This window comes from Plectropomus leopardus, chromosome 1, assembly GCF_008729295.1.
Source record: "Plectropomus leopardus isolate mb chromosome 1, YSFRI_Pleo_2.0, whole genome shotgun sequence".
NCBI classification, from domain to species: Eukaryota; Metazoa; Chordata; class Actinopteri; order Perciformes; family Serranidae; genus Plectropomus; species Plectropomus leopardus.
In genome coordinates, this window is record NC_056463.1 from 5,829,040 (window position 1) to 5,842,917 (window position 13,878).

Below are 13,878 nucleotides of genomic sequence, written 5' to 3' on the forward strand. Positions count from 1 at the left end.
AAAACCCATTCAAGAAACCCATTGTCTTTGACACGAGGGAACCGGAGGTGCTGAAATAACATTAACAGGCTTTAGGACTGATTGCTGGGGTACTCTAAATTGTCACAATATCAATATGGAGGTATTTGGTCAAAACTTTGTGACATTTAATATTCTCCATATCCCTCAACCCGAGTGAAGAGTTGTCATTAACTTTAGAGATCACAGAGCATTGTGGGAGTCATTTTTAGCCCTTGATTCCCAGCCAGTGTCGATACAGCCGTCGTTTTTCACCCGAACCTGTCAGCATCAACCGGGCTGTCTGTCAGGCTGTGTCACTGAGCTGAACAATGCCCTCCTCCTGGGCACTTCTCCTGTCAGACTGAACCTGACTGTATGAGACTGTAGTCTGACACCCCTGTTACAGCAGCCGTACAGCAGCAGACTGTACAGTGTGTGTGCGTGACAGGAGGAGGTGGTTATGTCGGCCGTGGTGAAATGTTTTGTTCAAAGATGTTTTCAGTCTCCTGTACTGTGAGTGAAATCTGGGTTGTGATGTGAAGTATGGTCTTTGCACTGAGGTGCTCTTTTAGTCCTGTTTCCCCTCTGGCTGTTTGAGGATAGAGGATCTTCCTCTCTTCCCTGCCTCTGCTCTTTTACCTTTCCTCCAGCTTCCTTTCTGCCGCAGCTGAGACAGATGTTCTCATTCACTTTGCAGCGTGTTTGATTCTCAACAAACTAATTGTCTTCAATTTTGTGTTTATATCAAGTGCAGTTAAGCGCAAGACATCAAGGTGCTTTGCAAGATAAATGGATGGTGTTTTCTTGTTGGACAGAGTTCTGAAATCATTTGTTGTGCACTATTGGAAAAATAGCCCATAACTGGTTAACTAGAGGACCATTTTCAAGAATGTTCCTTCAGTTAAATTGAACAAGTGTCAGATGTTTTTTTTTCCCCATATCAAATGAGAAATACTGACCAGAGGGGGCTTATCCACTGTTGGCAGCTCTATCTGTGGCTCCTCCACACTGAATTAGTAGTTTTCAGGGGTGAAATACTGAACTCCATATTGTCCCCAATGGCTGTGCATGTGAATGTTTGGTAGTGGTGGGTGGCAACTTAAATGGTAGCTTTAGTCACTAATTTATGAATGGCAGTGTGAATGTAGTGCACCATGTAGAGTCAAAGCACTTTGAGAGATCCGAGGCACCTACTGCTGTATTGTTTGGACAAAATAGCTCCTACATTAAACTGCTGGTAACAAGGTCTGTGCAGTATCTTTAGTTACCGGGTCATGATTTCTGCAAAAAGACATTGCTGTTGAGTTTTTCAAAGTATTTAACTGGTGCTTTGAGCACCGAAGAACAGAGTGTTATCTACTTCAAATCATAGACTATATATAAAGATGGATGGCGCATCCCATGTACCCCTCTATGCGTAAGTGAGATTAAAATATCCGAGATTCGGGCGTTGCTAGTGATCCGCAGTGGAGATATGCAGGAGAGAAAGCCAACATCTCCACAGCTCATATCTCCAACATGCGGCAACTCACACCATAACATTGTAGTAGGCGCTTCCAGCTGCCACTCTGTCATCTGTTTAATTTGTGCTGAATTTAGGCTCGTATGTCTGTTTTGCACATCTTGGCGGTGATTTTTTTGTGGTTGGCATTGGATGGCGGCAGCGTGTGGCTGGGATGAGGAAATCAACTCATCGTTCTGTAAACTCTCCTCATGCCCACTTTTAGCTAGCTAGCTGCTAGCTCGCCAGTTCAAGGTTTTCAAATATAAACATCAACAAACAATGAGGAAAAATGGAAAAGATGAATACCAGCTTAACCAGCATCCTGCTTGGCATAGTACAGGTGTTAGAAAATAGACTGGACGACCTCTATGCGTCTTCAGTCTCCAAAGGGACATCAATATCTTTTGATTGACCATTCAACCAGGCGGCTCCTTTGCTATTTGCCGATCTCAGAGCAGAGGACTCTGGTGAGAGTAGCAGAAGAGGTTTTTGCTTTATGGTGAATAATGACTGGTGTGACAGTGGGAATGTGAGGTGCTGTCCTGTTCCTGTGGATCACTAATGGCAGCTGCAGTGCGGAGCTGTGGAGCTCAGTTACAGCGACCCTGCAGATTGTGTTGTTGAGGTCGGGATGTGCGGACAGTTGAATCTTTCCACAATCAGAAACAATGGATTTCCAGAACCATCTGGAAAGATGGGCAGTTATAAAGCAGCAGCCAACAATGAAGAAGATACAGAAAAGGACAAATCACAGTACACATGTTAAAGGAGCTGATGGGATCACATTTCACTGGACCTTGTTTACTTTCCTCGTCACAAACAAACGATTGATTGAGCAATTTAGATTGCTTAATAGGACTAGGGGTATGATTTAACCTTTCTGGCTAAGGTGGACTGTGGGAACATGGGTTTCAGAGGTGTGGAGGGAACACATTGTCGGCATTGTTGGAATTCATAAATGCAATTCACTTATAAGAAGAATCTTTGTCTAATGTTATGCATCAGCTTTGGACTTAATTGTAATACTTGAAAACAGTGAAGCTGTGTGCCTCTGTGCTCTTGAATCTGCCACAGTTCAACTCCAGCCCACAAATCATATGGAAACAGATATTCTTTTCTCAAGATTTCAAAAGACGATATGACATTAGACTGCAAAGACTTTTTTTAATTAACAACTGTAATAGAAATCCCTAATGGTGAGCATTAAAAATGTACTCATCGACATTTAAACCGATGCTAGTGTGTATTATATTGTGCACCAGCTGTATGCACATTGTACAGAACATCTTAGATAACATCAGATGGCACTTCAATTTATAAATATCCTCAACCACTAAAAAGTACCATACTCCTTGAAATAAAAGTAATTAAAACTCAATTTGAAAATTGCAATAATTTAAAAAGTTAACCAGTTAGCCATGCCAGATAAGTAGTGCATGAAATGGCATTATTTAAAAACCTGCCACATACAATTTCTCACATATACACATTCACAATTCTATGGAAGAAACCTTCAGTCACATTTAGACCATTGAAATGAGCTGAATTGGATGTAAACATGTTTTTGTCCGTAGATGGACAGAATCTGACAGCTTAGTTAGCAAAAAATGCCTGTGGGTGTTCACATTTATGATTTGTTGTTTCTTAGTTGGCATCATATTTATACTGGCTGTTGTGGGAGCTGCTCATCTCTCTGAATATGTCCGTTTAATAACACTGTGGATGGACATTTAACAAGAAGATAAAACATTCCTATTTGCTTTCACACATGCCCACGAGGGATTTAAAATAGGGCTCTTTTTTCTGCCGTCTCGTGTTTCATATCCCTCCGTCCCTGCAGAAAACTGTGACTCGGGGCTGTGATTGACAGCAGTGCAGAGAGTGATCATAGAGGACTGATCAGCTAGACTTTATGACCGCAGGCAGCTCTGGTTTTGCTTTTAACTCTAGTCATCTGGGAGTGAAGGAACATCCAGCTGCCCACAGATGTTTCCTGAGTATCGAGGAGCAAAAATGTGTCCAACACCTGAGAGTAATAGAGAAGCTGAGATGGAGGCATTTCTTAAAAGAGACAAATGCGTCTGTGAGCCTGAGGAGGCTGTCGTGTGAGTGTGCGGGTCCAGAGGGAACTGCACCTTACACGGTGCTCTGAACACAGAAAATTTGTAATGCTTTGTTGTAGTTGTGCAGTTGCTGAATTTAATCTAACCCAGAATCCAAACTTTGAAGACTTAAAATGTTGGTGATGTGAACCAGAACCATAGACAACTGGAGATATATTCTCTGATTTCAAACCTCTATGGCCACGTTAGGCGTGTTTTCGAGATGAAGCATGGCGATGGATGTTCAAAACATTAGCAGGTTTAGTTTCTGTTGCAACCACCGCACTAGCCGTCATTATTCCAATCAAAGATGATGTAGGCGTGTTATGCGAGCAATAATGGAAAGGCAAGCCCCTTTTAAGTGGGAGCGGCTATGTATGAGGGATCGCTTGACTTTTGAAGACAAGAGATGCAATAACACCTCTTCTGGCTCCTGCTGCATCGTGCCAGAGGGAGGCAGCTCCTACGGACAAGCGCATAGCATCATGTGAACTATAAAAGTGATAAAAAGTGTTTCCATGGCAGTTTTGTGAAATATGGCTTTTTCAAAAGTCACTGCACCACTGAGCAACTTTCATGGAGGTGAACTTGGCCCCGCCTCCAACACTTTATCAGTGCTTTTAATACATCCATGGGGACAAGATTTTTTGTGCCAGAGTGTAAGTTGTTTGCTTTGGTCCAAGCAATCTGCAGAACTTTGCTTGTAGTCATGCTTGTTGATTTTGTTGCTCTGTGTTCACAAACACCATTAGTATTTCTGGCCTGTTTCCTCTTGGTGCAAAAAAACAACTTTGGTCTTTGTTGCAAAATGCAGCACAAACAGTAGAGGTCTGATTGTTAAAGGCGACCCTCCTCTAGGTTTCCCCTCAGCCTTGTTTTTTTTAGCTTACTGACAAAGTCCCTTAAAGGTCCATATAGGTAGCCTGCTATGGATATTTTGGAAACTTCTGCGAAGTCTTGATGAGCCTCTTGCTTGCGTGTATGAATAGTTCACACACACATTGCTCGAGCACTGAGCTATGGCGATTTGCTTCTTCCAAAAACTGTGACAGACTGCCTTATGCCTAGTTCATTCTTCAAAGAGCTGTGACTAGCTGCACTCAAATTGTTCATTTTTCTTTTGGATGTTTGGCCTTTTTTTAAAGCTAACTCCGTTTTGCTCTTCTTCCGGGTATTGTGAATTTAACATATATTTATACAGTTTACAGTTTTATCAGCAATCCAAAAGCACAGATTTTCCCAACAAAAGTTGAGTACATCAACAACAACCGTTATTTGCTTTTTGGCATTTTCTTGCATCCTCCCTGTTGAATTTGTCTGAGAGTATCTTCAGAATTCAATTTGCAGTAGACTCTTATTTTTAAGCCATTGCAGCCTTGTGTAACACCGTGGCTTTAGATAAGGTGCAATTTCAAACTTTTCATTGTCATTGAAAGTGTTGCTTCCGACGTCTGCTCCCTAGTTTCACTTCATATCAGATACAATATCTGTGTGGTTGTGCAAATACCTGGGAGACTCCTACAAGAGTGCAAACCCACCAACATTTTCTCTATATGCATGTAAATGTCTAAAAAATACAGACAAGAACAGATTGAAATGCTAATGCACCTAACCGTCCCTCACAGTTTTACTCATGTGCAACAAACATTTTTATGCTCTTTATTTGTATTTGCTCAGGAATAATGAAAGGCACAAAAGAGATGCAGGTACATGATGAATTTAATTGAAAACCTATTGTGTAGCTGCGAAAAGTGTGATACAAATGACTCATTCCTGTGCTTTTGTTTTCTTATTCAATTTAGTAGTCTGAAATGCAGAGTTGAGTCTTATGTTGAGATATAAGACCAGACCAGAGGAGTCTCTGACAGCTGTTCATCTGAATATGAGTCATTGCAAGGTTAATTGGAAAACGTTTAAAACAGGAAACAGTTTATCATAATTAGGAACAGCTAATGCCTTTGGCTGAAGTTCTGTTTGCCTTTTAAAAAGCGGTGCATCCGTATCTAGCTCCGTGCCAGTGTAGGTGTTCAAAATCAATAGCACGCATTTGTTTATTTCACCTCAGGAAAATGAAACTAAAATAGGACGATGTTCAATAGACTGTTCTGCGGTGATTCTATTTTAAAGACAGGCCGTTCGCTTTCATAAAGCTTATGTCTTTGGGCAAATCAGAGCAATGAGCGCGCATTCTGATATCAGAGAAGGCTTTCAGAAATACTGCAACACCTCTCTGCTCTGAAATCATGTCACGCTGGTTGCATTTTTATGGTGGGATCTGTCAAAGAATGTTTTCCCCCCTCAGATTTTCATATTCATGCAGAGCTCATGAATACATCATGACTTCCCTGCATTTTGTTCACCAGTGGAGAAAGACAGGTGATAGAGCAGTCGGAAGGTGTGACGTTACATGTTTACCGTCTGAATAGTTGAGCCTTTTCTACAAATATGTTCACACAGGCATCCACCAAAATCCTCCAAAAGGTATGCAGACAGATTAAAACAGATGATCACTGTCTTTTTCATAATCTGCAGTGCTCATAATTTCTTTTTCACTCTTTCACAGTCAGTCCCACTTATATAATCCAGAACATGGAGATGAACTTCTTTTCACAAGCCATCAGAAAGAGAGCAGGAACTTGTCAGATTAAATATGCAACAGGCTGCACATGTACGAGGCATGCAGCTACCAAAATATTTCAGAGGAAATTCTTCTCTGTTAAAAATTTCACCTTTGGTCTGTAATCTGTGTGCATGCCAGTGAGCCCATCAGTTTACACTCACGAGAAACCTTTGAATTGTAGGTCAAGTGGGTAAGTATGGGAATCTCTGCACATCGGTCCCTCAACAGACGGGACGATGACATACAGGAGTTTAGAGGACCTGGGGGTTGTTGAGATGGCCTTGGAGATTAGAGTGTGTCCGAAAAATACAGAGCTGGTGGAAAGTTCAGTTGGTGTGAGAAATCAGAGCATTCTCAGCAAATACACAGCAGGTGTTGGGGAGTTCAGGGAGTCTGGAGATTGCAGCATTTTCAGAAAATACACATATCAATGTCCAGTTCCATGGGGCATTGAGGCTGCCAGATTCCATACCTCTGAATCCGCCTACAACAGTGAGTTTACTGGTTTATATGGCATTGTGACAAAACCAGCGTTTACATGGTTGAACCCATGGGGACTAAATGTCAAGCTGTGCGCCGGAAACAATTATGGCTGCAAGTGCTATAGACAAGATAGACGCCATTGAGGCTGTTAAGGTTAAAATGTCTTTTTAAAATTGCCCGACATCCTTTTTTTTTTTGTTAAAAAAAGGATGCAAATAGGAACACTCAGTCAAAATTGCATCATATTTTCACATTGCATATATGCTCAGTAGTCTGGACTTTGCTTTTGGTCCATTTGTGCATGTTTACTTCTTTTTCTTTTTGTCAAGAATCGTTCGTGTTTTCTGTCTGTTGTTTAGAGAGCTAACAGGTTTTAAAAATGGCGGTTGCTGGTGCTGCACTGGCTGATACATTCATCCAATCACCATGCACTTACATCACACGTGGTTCCTCTTGAGGCAGGTTTGTACTTACAGTGAAGTAGAAGCTAAAAAAAAGTCCCTCAAAATGGTGTTCTAAGACCTATGGTTATTCTTAAATCAATATTTCAAAAGCCTTAAAAATGCAAAGACACAGGGTGTAGTATTCTACTAATCTTTTTTTCTTTTCTTTACGACTGTGCATTGTAAAATCGTTAAGTAATAAGTAACTTGGACAGAAAGACAAATTGTCACCAAAAAGTCAAATTTTACGTTACATTTCATATGCTAAAATGCTTACTAACCCTAAGTAATTAGTGTTGGCTCATGTATAGAATAAAGCAGCCGCAGCAAATATGAACCAATGAGTTTTGGGTGGGGTTTGCAATTGAAAAATTGCCAGAAAATACACAAAGCCAGGCCAACACTGTCTGTTTAGAGAGCTTTGAATCTGAGTAAATATTGATCCGGAACATAAGTGACATGATCTGCAACACTTGCAAAACCGTACCGATGATATAAGTTTGTGCAAAGAGCCAGAAAGATCTTATAAATTTAGCTTTTAATGATTTCAATGGTTGATGAAGTTGCATTGGAAGATGTAACTGTCTCACCCAAATGTGGGAAGGGTAGGATGATTGTAAGCCGAGGCCATGTGAGACAGTATTGTATTGCAGCGTGTCGGGTGGCTGACCTGTGCTTCGCCAGCATATGTATCACAGATGCCGACGAGAGTAGGAGAAGAAAGCAGCTAAATCGCTCAGCTCACCGGAGATTTGGATTCTGAATAGATGTTGGCTTCAGTCAGATCTGAGCTGACATTAACCTTCCCCGCTGTCCCCGCGCCTCCTCAGAGGTGCATCCGTGATGAATGACCTCTCCCTCACACACACACACAAAACGCACAGCTCTCACTGCTCATGCCCGTTAAGAGCATATCCTTATAAACGGATTAGGAGGTCGGTAATGGAAACTCGGGGAACTCGGTCCCATAATCTCCTGCTTGATACCTTTTGCTCTGATCAATCTTTGTTTGGGTGCCTCGAAGGTAGTTGTGAAATGTCATTGGCTGGAGTTGGAGACGTGCTGGTGTGTGCATGTGTGCGGTTCTGGGTATTCAATGTCATGTGTCAGATTCATTTATCTAACTTGTTGGTTGCAGATTCATATTGTGCAGTGGCTCGGAGTGTCGTGAGGAGCCATTAGTTATTATCTGTGCAGGGTGTTGCATCTGTGATTTATGCGGTGCTGCTGCAGAGATTGTGCTGGTGCATTATACCTTCATAATGGCTTCAAGCATGACCCAAATTTCCTCTGCCCCTCTTAACTCACCCCCTTCTCCTCCTTCCAGTCCTCCTCCTTCTTCTGTGCTGTCTAAAATCCAGATGGAGAGCGTACCGTACAGTGTGAGCGCTGCTTATTACCAGCATGAGCTGCACAGTGAACAGACCAGAGTTTGATGGGGAGGGAGATAAAGAGACAATGGGAGAAAAGGGAAATTGGGTAAAAAGAAAGCAGATTTGCACAGCATGATACAACAGAAAACACACATTTTGTCTGCTGATATCACATTGTTGCATTTAAATAAAATAACCCTTTTTTTGACAAATTACCCTTGAAGATTAATGTAGACAGATTAACATTCAGTTGGCACTGGTGCACAGAGGCATCTGCATTGAATTTGTTCCTGCACTCATTTATTAAGGTAATCCCCCCCCCCCTATCATAGGTGCAAACCTGTCACCCTTTGGCAAAAATCGCCATTTTACTATGTAAATATTATTAGCAAAGTACTTAATGTAAAAGTAGTCACTGTGAAACAAAATAGTCCCTGGCAGTTTTTTCCTATTATAGCTGATGTTTCTGGATGCATCTTCCTGCTGCATTAATGTATATGTTGCATTTTACTGCTATAGACATTTAAGTGTATGCTCATTTAACTCCTTTATATGCTGTTGGGTAGCTTAATCTACAGCAATGCATCATATTCTATAAGATTGTGTTTGTATTGTGGCTATTCTGTGAGAACACCAAACTTGAAAAAGTCAGAAAAATACCCCCCCCCCCCACATTTTTGTAGTTTATATGCCTTGCGGTAAAAAGTACAATATTTACCTTTGAGATGAAGGAGAAGGAGAAAGGAGCAGAATGTGAAAGTAAGATACCTCAGACTTATAGTGCCTGGGTAAAAGTACATCCCCCACCATTTCAGACTTGAATGACTGGTGTCCTTTTACTGAAACAGGGTGCCCACAGATCCCTAAAAACTCTTAAAAGGCAATGAATTCATTAATTCAAAAATAAGGCCTTAATTGGTATATAAATGTCTTAAATCAGTGTTTAAGAAAATTCTCTGGAATGGGAATTAAGATTTTACGAGTCGTTTTATTTCTTATATTGCATTGCAAAATCTCAAAATAACTGTTAACATCTACTTTTTCAATTTTTTTATTTACCAAATCCCTCTTCTTAAGCTCATCATGATAGGCATTAAGGCGGTGGAATCTTACATGCAAAGTGAGAATAAACCAAAATTGCCAAAAAAAAAAACAACCCTAAGAAATGCCAGGTATTTCCCAGTTCAGTTCTTACAGTTCTTATACATAGTTTTTTCACTTGACTAGACTTGACTAATAATTAACATTTAGACAAACTTGCTCCTAACCTTATGTACAAAAAACAGTGTTTTATTCTTCAACTTTGCTTAATGTAAAATTGGTCTTAAATCTCATCCTGGCTGGCATTAAAAAGTCTTAAAAAGTCTTAAATCTAACTTGCATTAATCTGTAGGAACCCTGTCAAAACTTAAGACGTAGAATCTTCAGTAAAAGTCCAGTCAGTCAATAGCACTGTTTGATTCATCTGAGCCGTTTCTAAGTATTACAGTGAATAAAAGGTTATTAAAGGTATTGTCTGGTCTCCTCTGACCATAACAGAAATCCTCCACCAACTCCCCCCTCTTCACCTCGTTCTCTGGTCACTGACACCATCCAGTAACTCACTGCGTCATTTCCTATGCTGCCTAATACACAGCATAGTAGTCCTCCTTGATGCTTATCTGACATCCCAACACAATCTCTTTTAGTTTATGTCTTTATATGACTCACTGCTCTACTTTCCGTCCTCAACCAGTTTCCTGTCCTTGCCATCTCAGGGTGACACAAACTGCAGCAGCGGGAGCCCTCAGCTCAGTCATCGAGCAGGTGACATCTGGGAAGTGTCATGATATTAGCGTTTTCTTTTAATTAAAGCTTAACTGAAATAAGCAACGTTTACTAAAGAGCATTAGATTTCCCATTATTCTCTTGAGATAGTTTAATTATGTCATCAGTTGGCAACTTCACTATGACTCCTGTTCTACTGTGTGGTAATAATTAAAAATGCAAAACATACACGGCACTGTGACCCAGAGCACTTGTCGTCACCACAGATGTATTTAGACAATCGAAAAGTGTTTTTAAAATAGGAACCCAATTACCAGAAAACAATTGTTGGCATTATACATTTCTGTAAATCACGGATATGTAACATTTGCATGTTATTAGGTGGCACGATCGGCTTCTTCAGCTTATGTTGGTGCTATTAATTTTGTGAGCAGGAATGCTGACAATTCGAATCTGTTTCTTTAATTACTTATTTGCCGACTCAGGGTTTTATTTATCATATCGTTTATCCTTGAACCTTATTATATAGCGTAAACGTTTAAACTTTACATGTCATCAGTTCTGTGGCTGACACGCGGTTATGTTTACACACAATAACCACTTGGTTATGGTTTGTGTCTGTAAAAAAAAACATTAGCTTTTTGTGCCACTTTACCCGCCAATGGGGCGCTACAAATTACCCAAATTTGGAGCTTTTAAACACTGTTGAGTGATTAAAAACACCCACATAAAACACAACTGATTTTCTTGTTCATCTCCAAAATTCTGCCTCCACCTCGGAGGGTGAATTCAGCTTTTATGTTATTCCACTTTCGATATGACACGTATGAAACCTGCAAATATGAAGTATGTATGTATGTTTTCGTGTTTTGCAGAAACTTTTAATGCCAATATTTTCCCCTGGTGACTGTGCTCAAGATAACATAATCCGATCAACACAGCTTGAGGATGACTTTTAAGAGTTGAGAAAAAGAGAAACAGTTTAGTACAGCGATGTTAATATTGATATCCTGTATTATTGCCCATAAATGACCAATTTATTTTATCAATTGACAATACACTGATTGCGCTCCTTTCACCGAGTTAATCTATTATCTTTAAGCATGTTGCTAATAATGTTTTTACTTTGAGCTGAATGTTGAAACAAAAAGTGTGAAAACTGGGAAGTCAAAACATGTGGGTGCACTGTTATGATGCATCAATTATTGAGAGATTGAGTCTATTGTTATATCAGCCTAAAGTATAGATTAGAACTAATAGATGCTCCAACCCACTCTCATATCTTGAGCTATAATTAAAACTGCAGCGATAAAACTCCTGTCTGCCACAGCAGAAGACTGTCAGACCAGATAAACGGCACAAAAATGATGGATTCAACAATAAATTTCCTATTTTTAGAGGGGAATACTCATCAGATTGACATAAAAGTTAAATAGAAAAACTGTGCTATGTAGCGAAGGAAAAAATCAGAGCTCAAGGTGTTGATCTCTGTATTTTATGGCATTTGCTAAATAAATTTAAATTAATTATAATAAGACAGACAATAGATCAAGAGTATATTAAATGATAAATGATAACCTCATATCTCTATGAAAGTTTATATGTTGAAATTTGAATCAACAGATCTTAGTTTGCGAACAACAAGCTGTAAACACAACACTGACATATTATCTCCAGCATAAGGCCAAGTTTAGATGAGAATGGCCTTACTAAAAACGGTAAAGTCCTTCCTTTGTGTTTTAAAGAAAATCTGCATTCGTATGATAACATTGAGAGAATGATCTTCATGTACACGGATTTACAAAAACAACGTAGTAGTAGATAGCAGTGTAACTTTGTAATGACACACCAAAGTAGAACACCAAGCGCATGTGCGGTGCATGGTATTTTTATATACATTTCTGAGTGATTTTCATTTTTCCACACTGTTCGCCAATGCATTTTATTCTTTATGTATCTGTAATATTTATTTATTTATATTATCACAAACAACAAAATGATTGGCCAGGGAATCTGTGATACCACTTAGCAGTTGTTTCAGGACCACTGACAATTCTGTTTGTGTGTCGGGCAGATGGTGTGTGTGTGTGTGTGTGTGTGTGTGTGTGTGTGTGTGTGTGTGTGTGTGTGTGTGTGTGTGTGTGTGTGTGTGTGTGTGTGTGTGTCTCATAGGTACCCACAGAACCTATTTGTATACAGACATCTGGAGGTCAGATGTCAAAAGACCCCTATTAAATGTAATTTTTCTATCGCCAAAATTGCACCTATTTTTGGACCATTATTCCATTACTCTAACTTTAAAACTCACCCTAGTACAGCCTCTTTAGAACAGGATTATTGGCCAGCGATTAATGCAATTTAAAAAAATTAATGAATTAATTCCAGACCTTAATCGCATCGTGATTAGTGCGTTAACGCTGACAGCCCTTAAAAATAACACACTCAATGAAATTTGCAAACAACCTAAGAACAATTATATTCATCTCTCAAGTTACATTTAATCTTGTCCTTATCATATTAATCGCAGGTGGTTTAGATAAAACTGTGTGTGCGTCCGCTCTGAAGTATACGTGACATGCAGAATCGATCACTGCACTTTTTTCTTTGCTCTGTTTTGTTCTCCACCAACTCCTGACGGAAACATGTGACTCTTTAGTTGCTATAAATGATCCACTTTATTCACCAGCTAGTTGCTATCTTTTTTTGTTTGCTGTTTGGTGCTAGGCAGGTAGTGTACAAGAATGCAGGGCTTTTTCTCAGCTGCCTGCAGCTGGAAATGTTTCATAATGTGGGGGGTGAGAGAGTTCAAAATAATGTGCTGAAAGAGGTTAAAATGCTCTACAGAGCTGAAGGAAACTGCTCAGAGCAACTTTAACTTTGCTTAGACTACTCTTTTGTCCATTACAGCACAGCCTTTATACTAGATTGGATAATAAATGGATGGGCTGCACCTACATAGCACTTTTCCAGTCTTAGTGACCACTCAAAGCACTTTACAAAACAAGCCCCATTCAAACACACATTCATACACTGCTGGCCGAGGCTACTGTCAACAGGTAAACATTCATACAGTTATAGGGGCAGTCAGGAGCAATTTGGGGCTCAGTGTCTTCTCCACTTCGACATGTAGTTTTTAAGGGCCAGGGATCTAACCTCAAACCTTTCAACTGGTAGATGACTGTACCTCCTAAACCACAGCATTTGTGAATAGTGAACCTATTTTAGGAAAGTCAGGGACTGGGGTTATTGAAATAGATTTTCCTGGATAAGAAATGACAAAAAGGTTAGTGTCATGGCTTCAGTGTTAATTTATCAGTCAGGTTGGAGCTGCTCTGCCAAAATATTCAGTTAAATACATTGTTTTAGGCTTTGGCTCTATCTATTTTTTCATACCTGAATACCTACCTGGAATTTCAGGTACAGTATCAGTGTGTGGCTCTCTCGCCATTTTCGGTCTACTCAGTACACAATACACTTACAAGATGTCAACAACAGGAAACATTCTTACCCCCATTTTGCTTAATAAACACACGCTTGTTGTCCGTCATGTTGACTCCAAGCCTTTCTTAGCGGACACCTTGTTGGT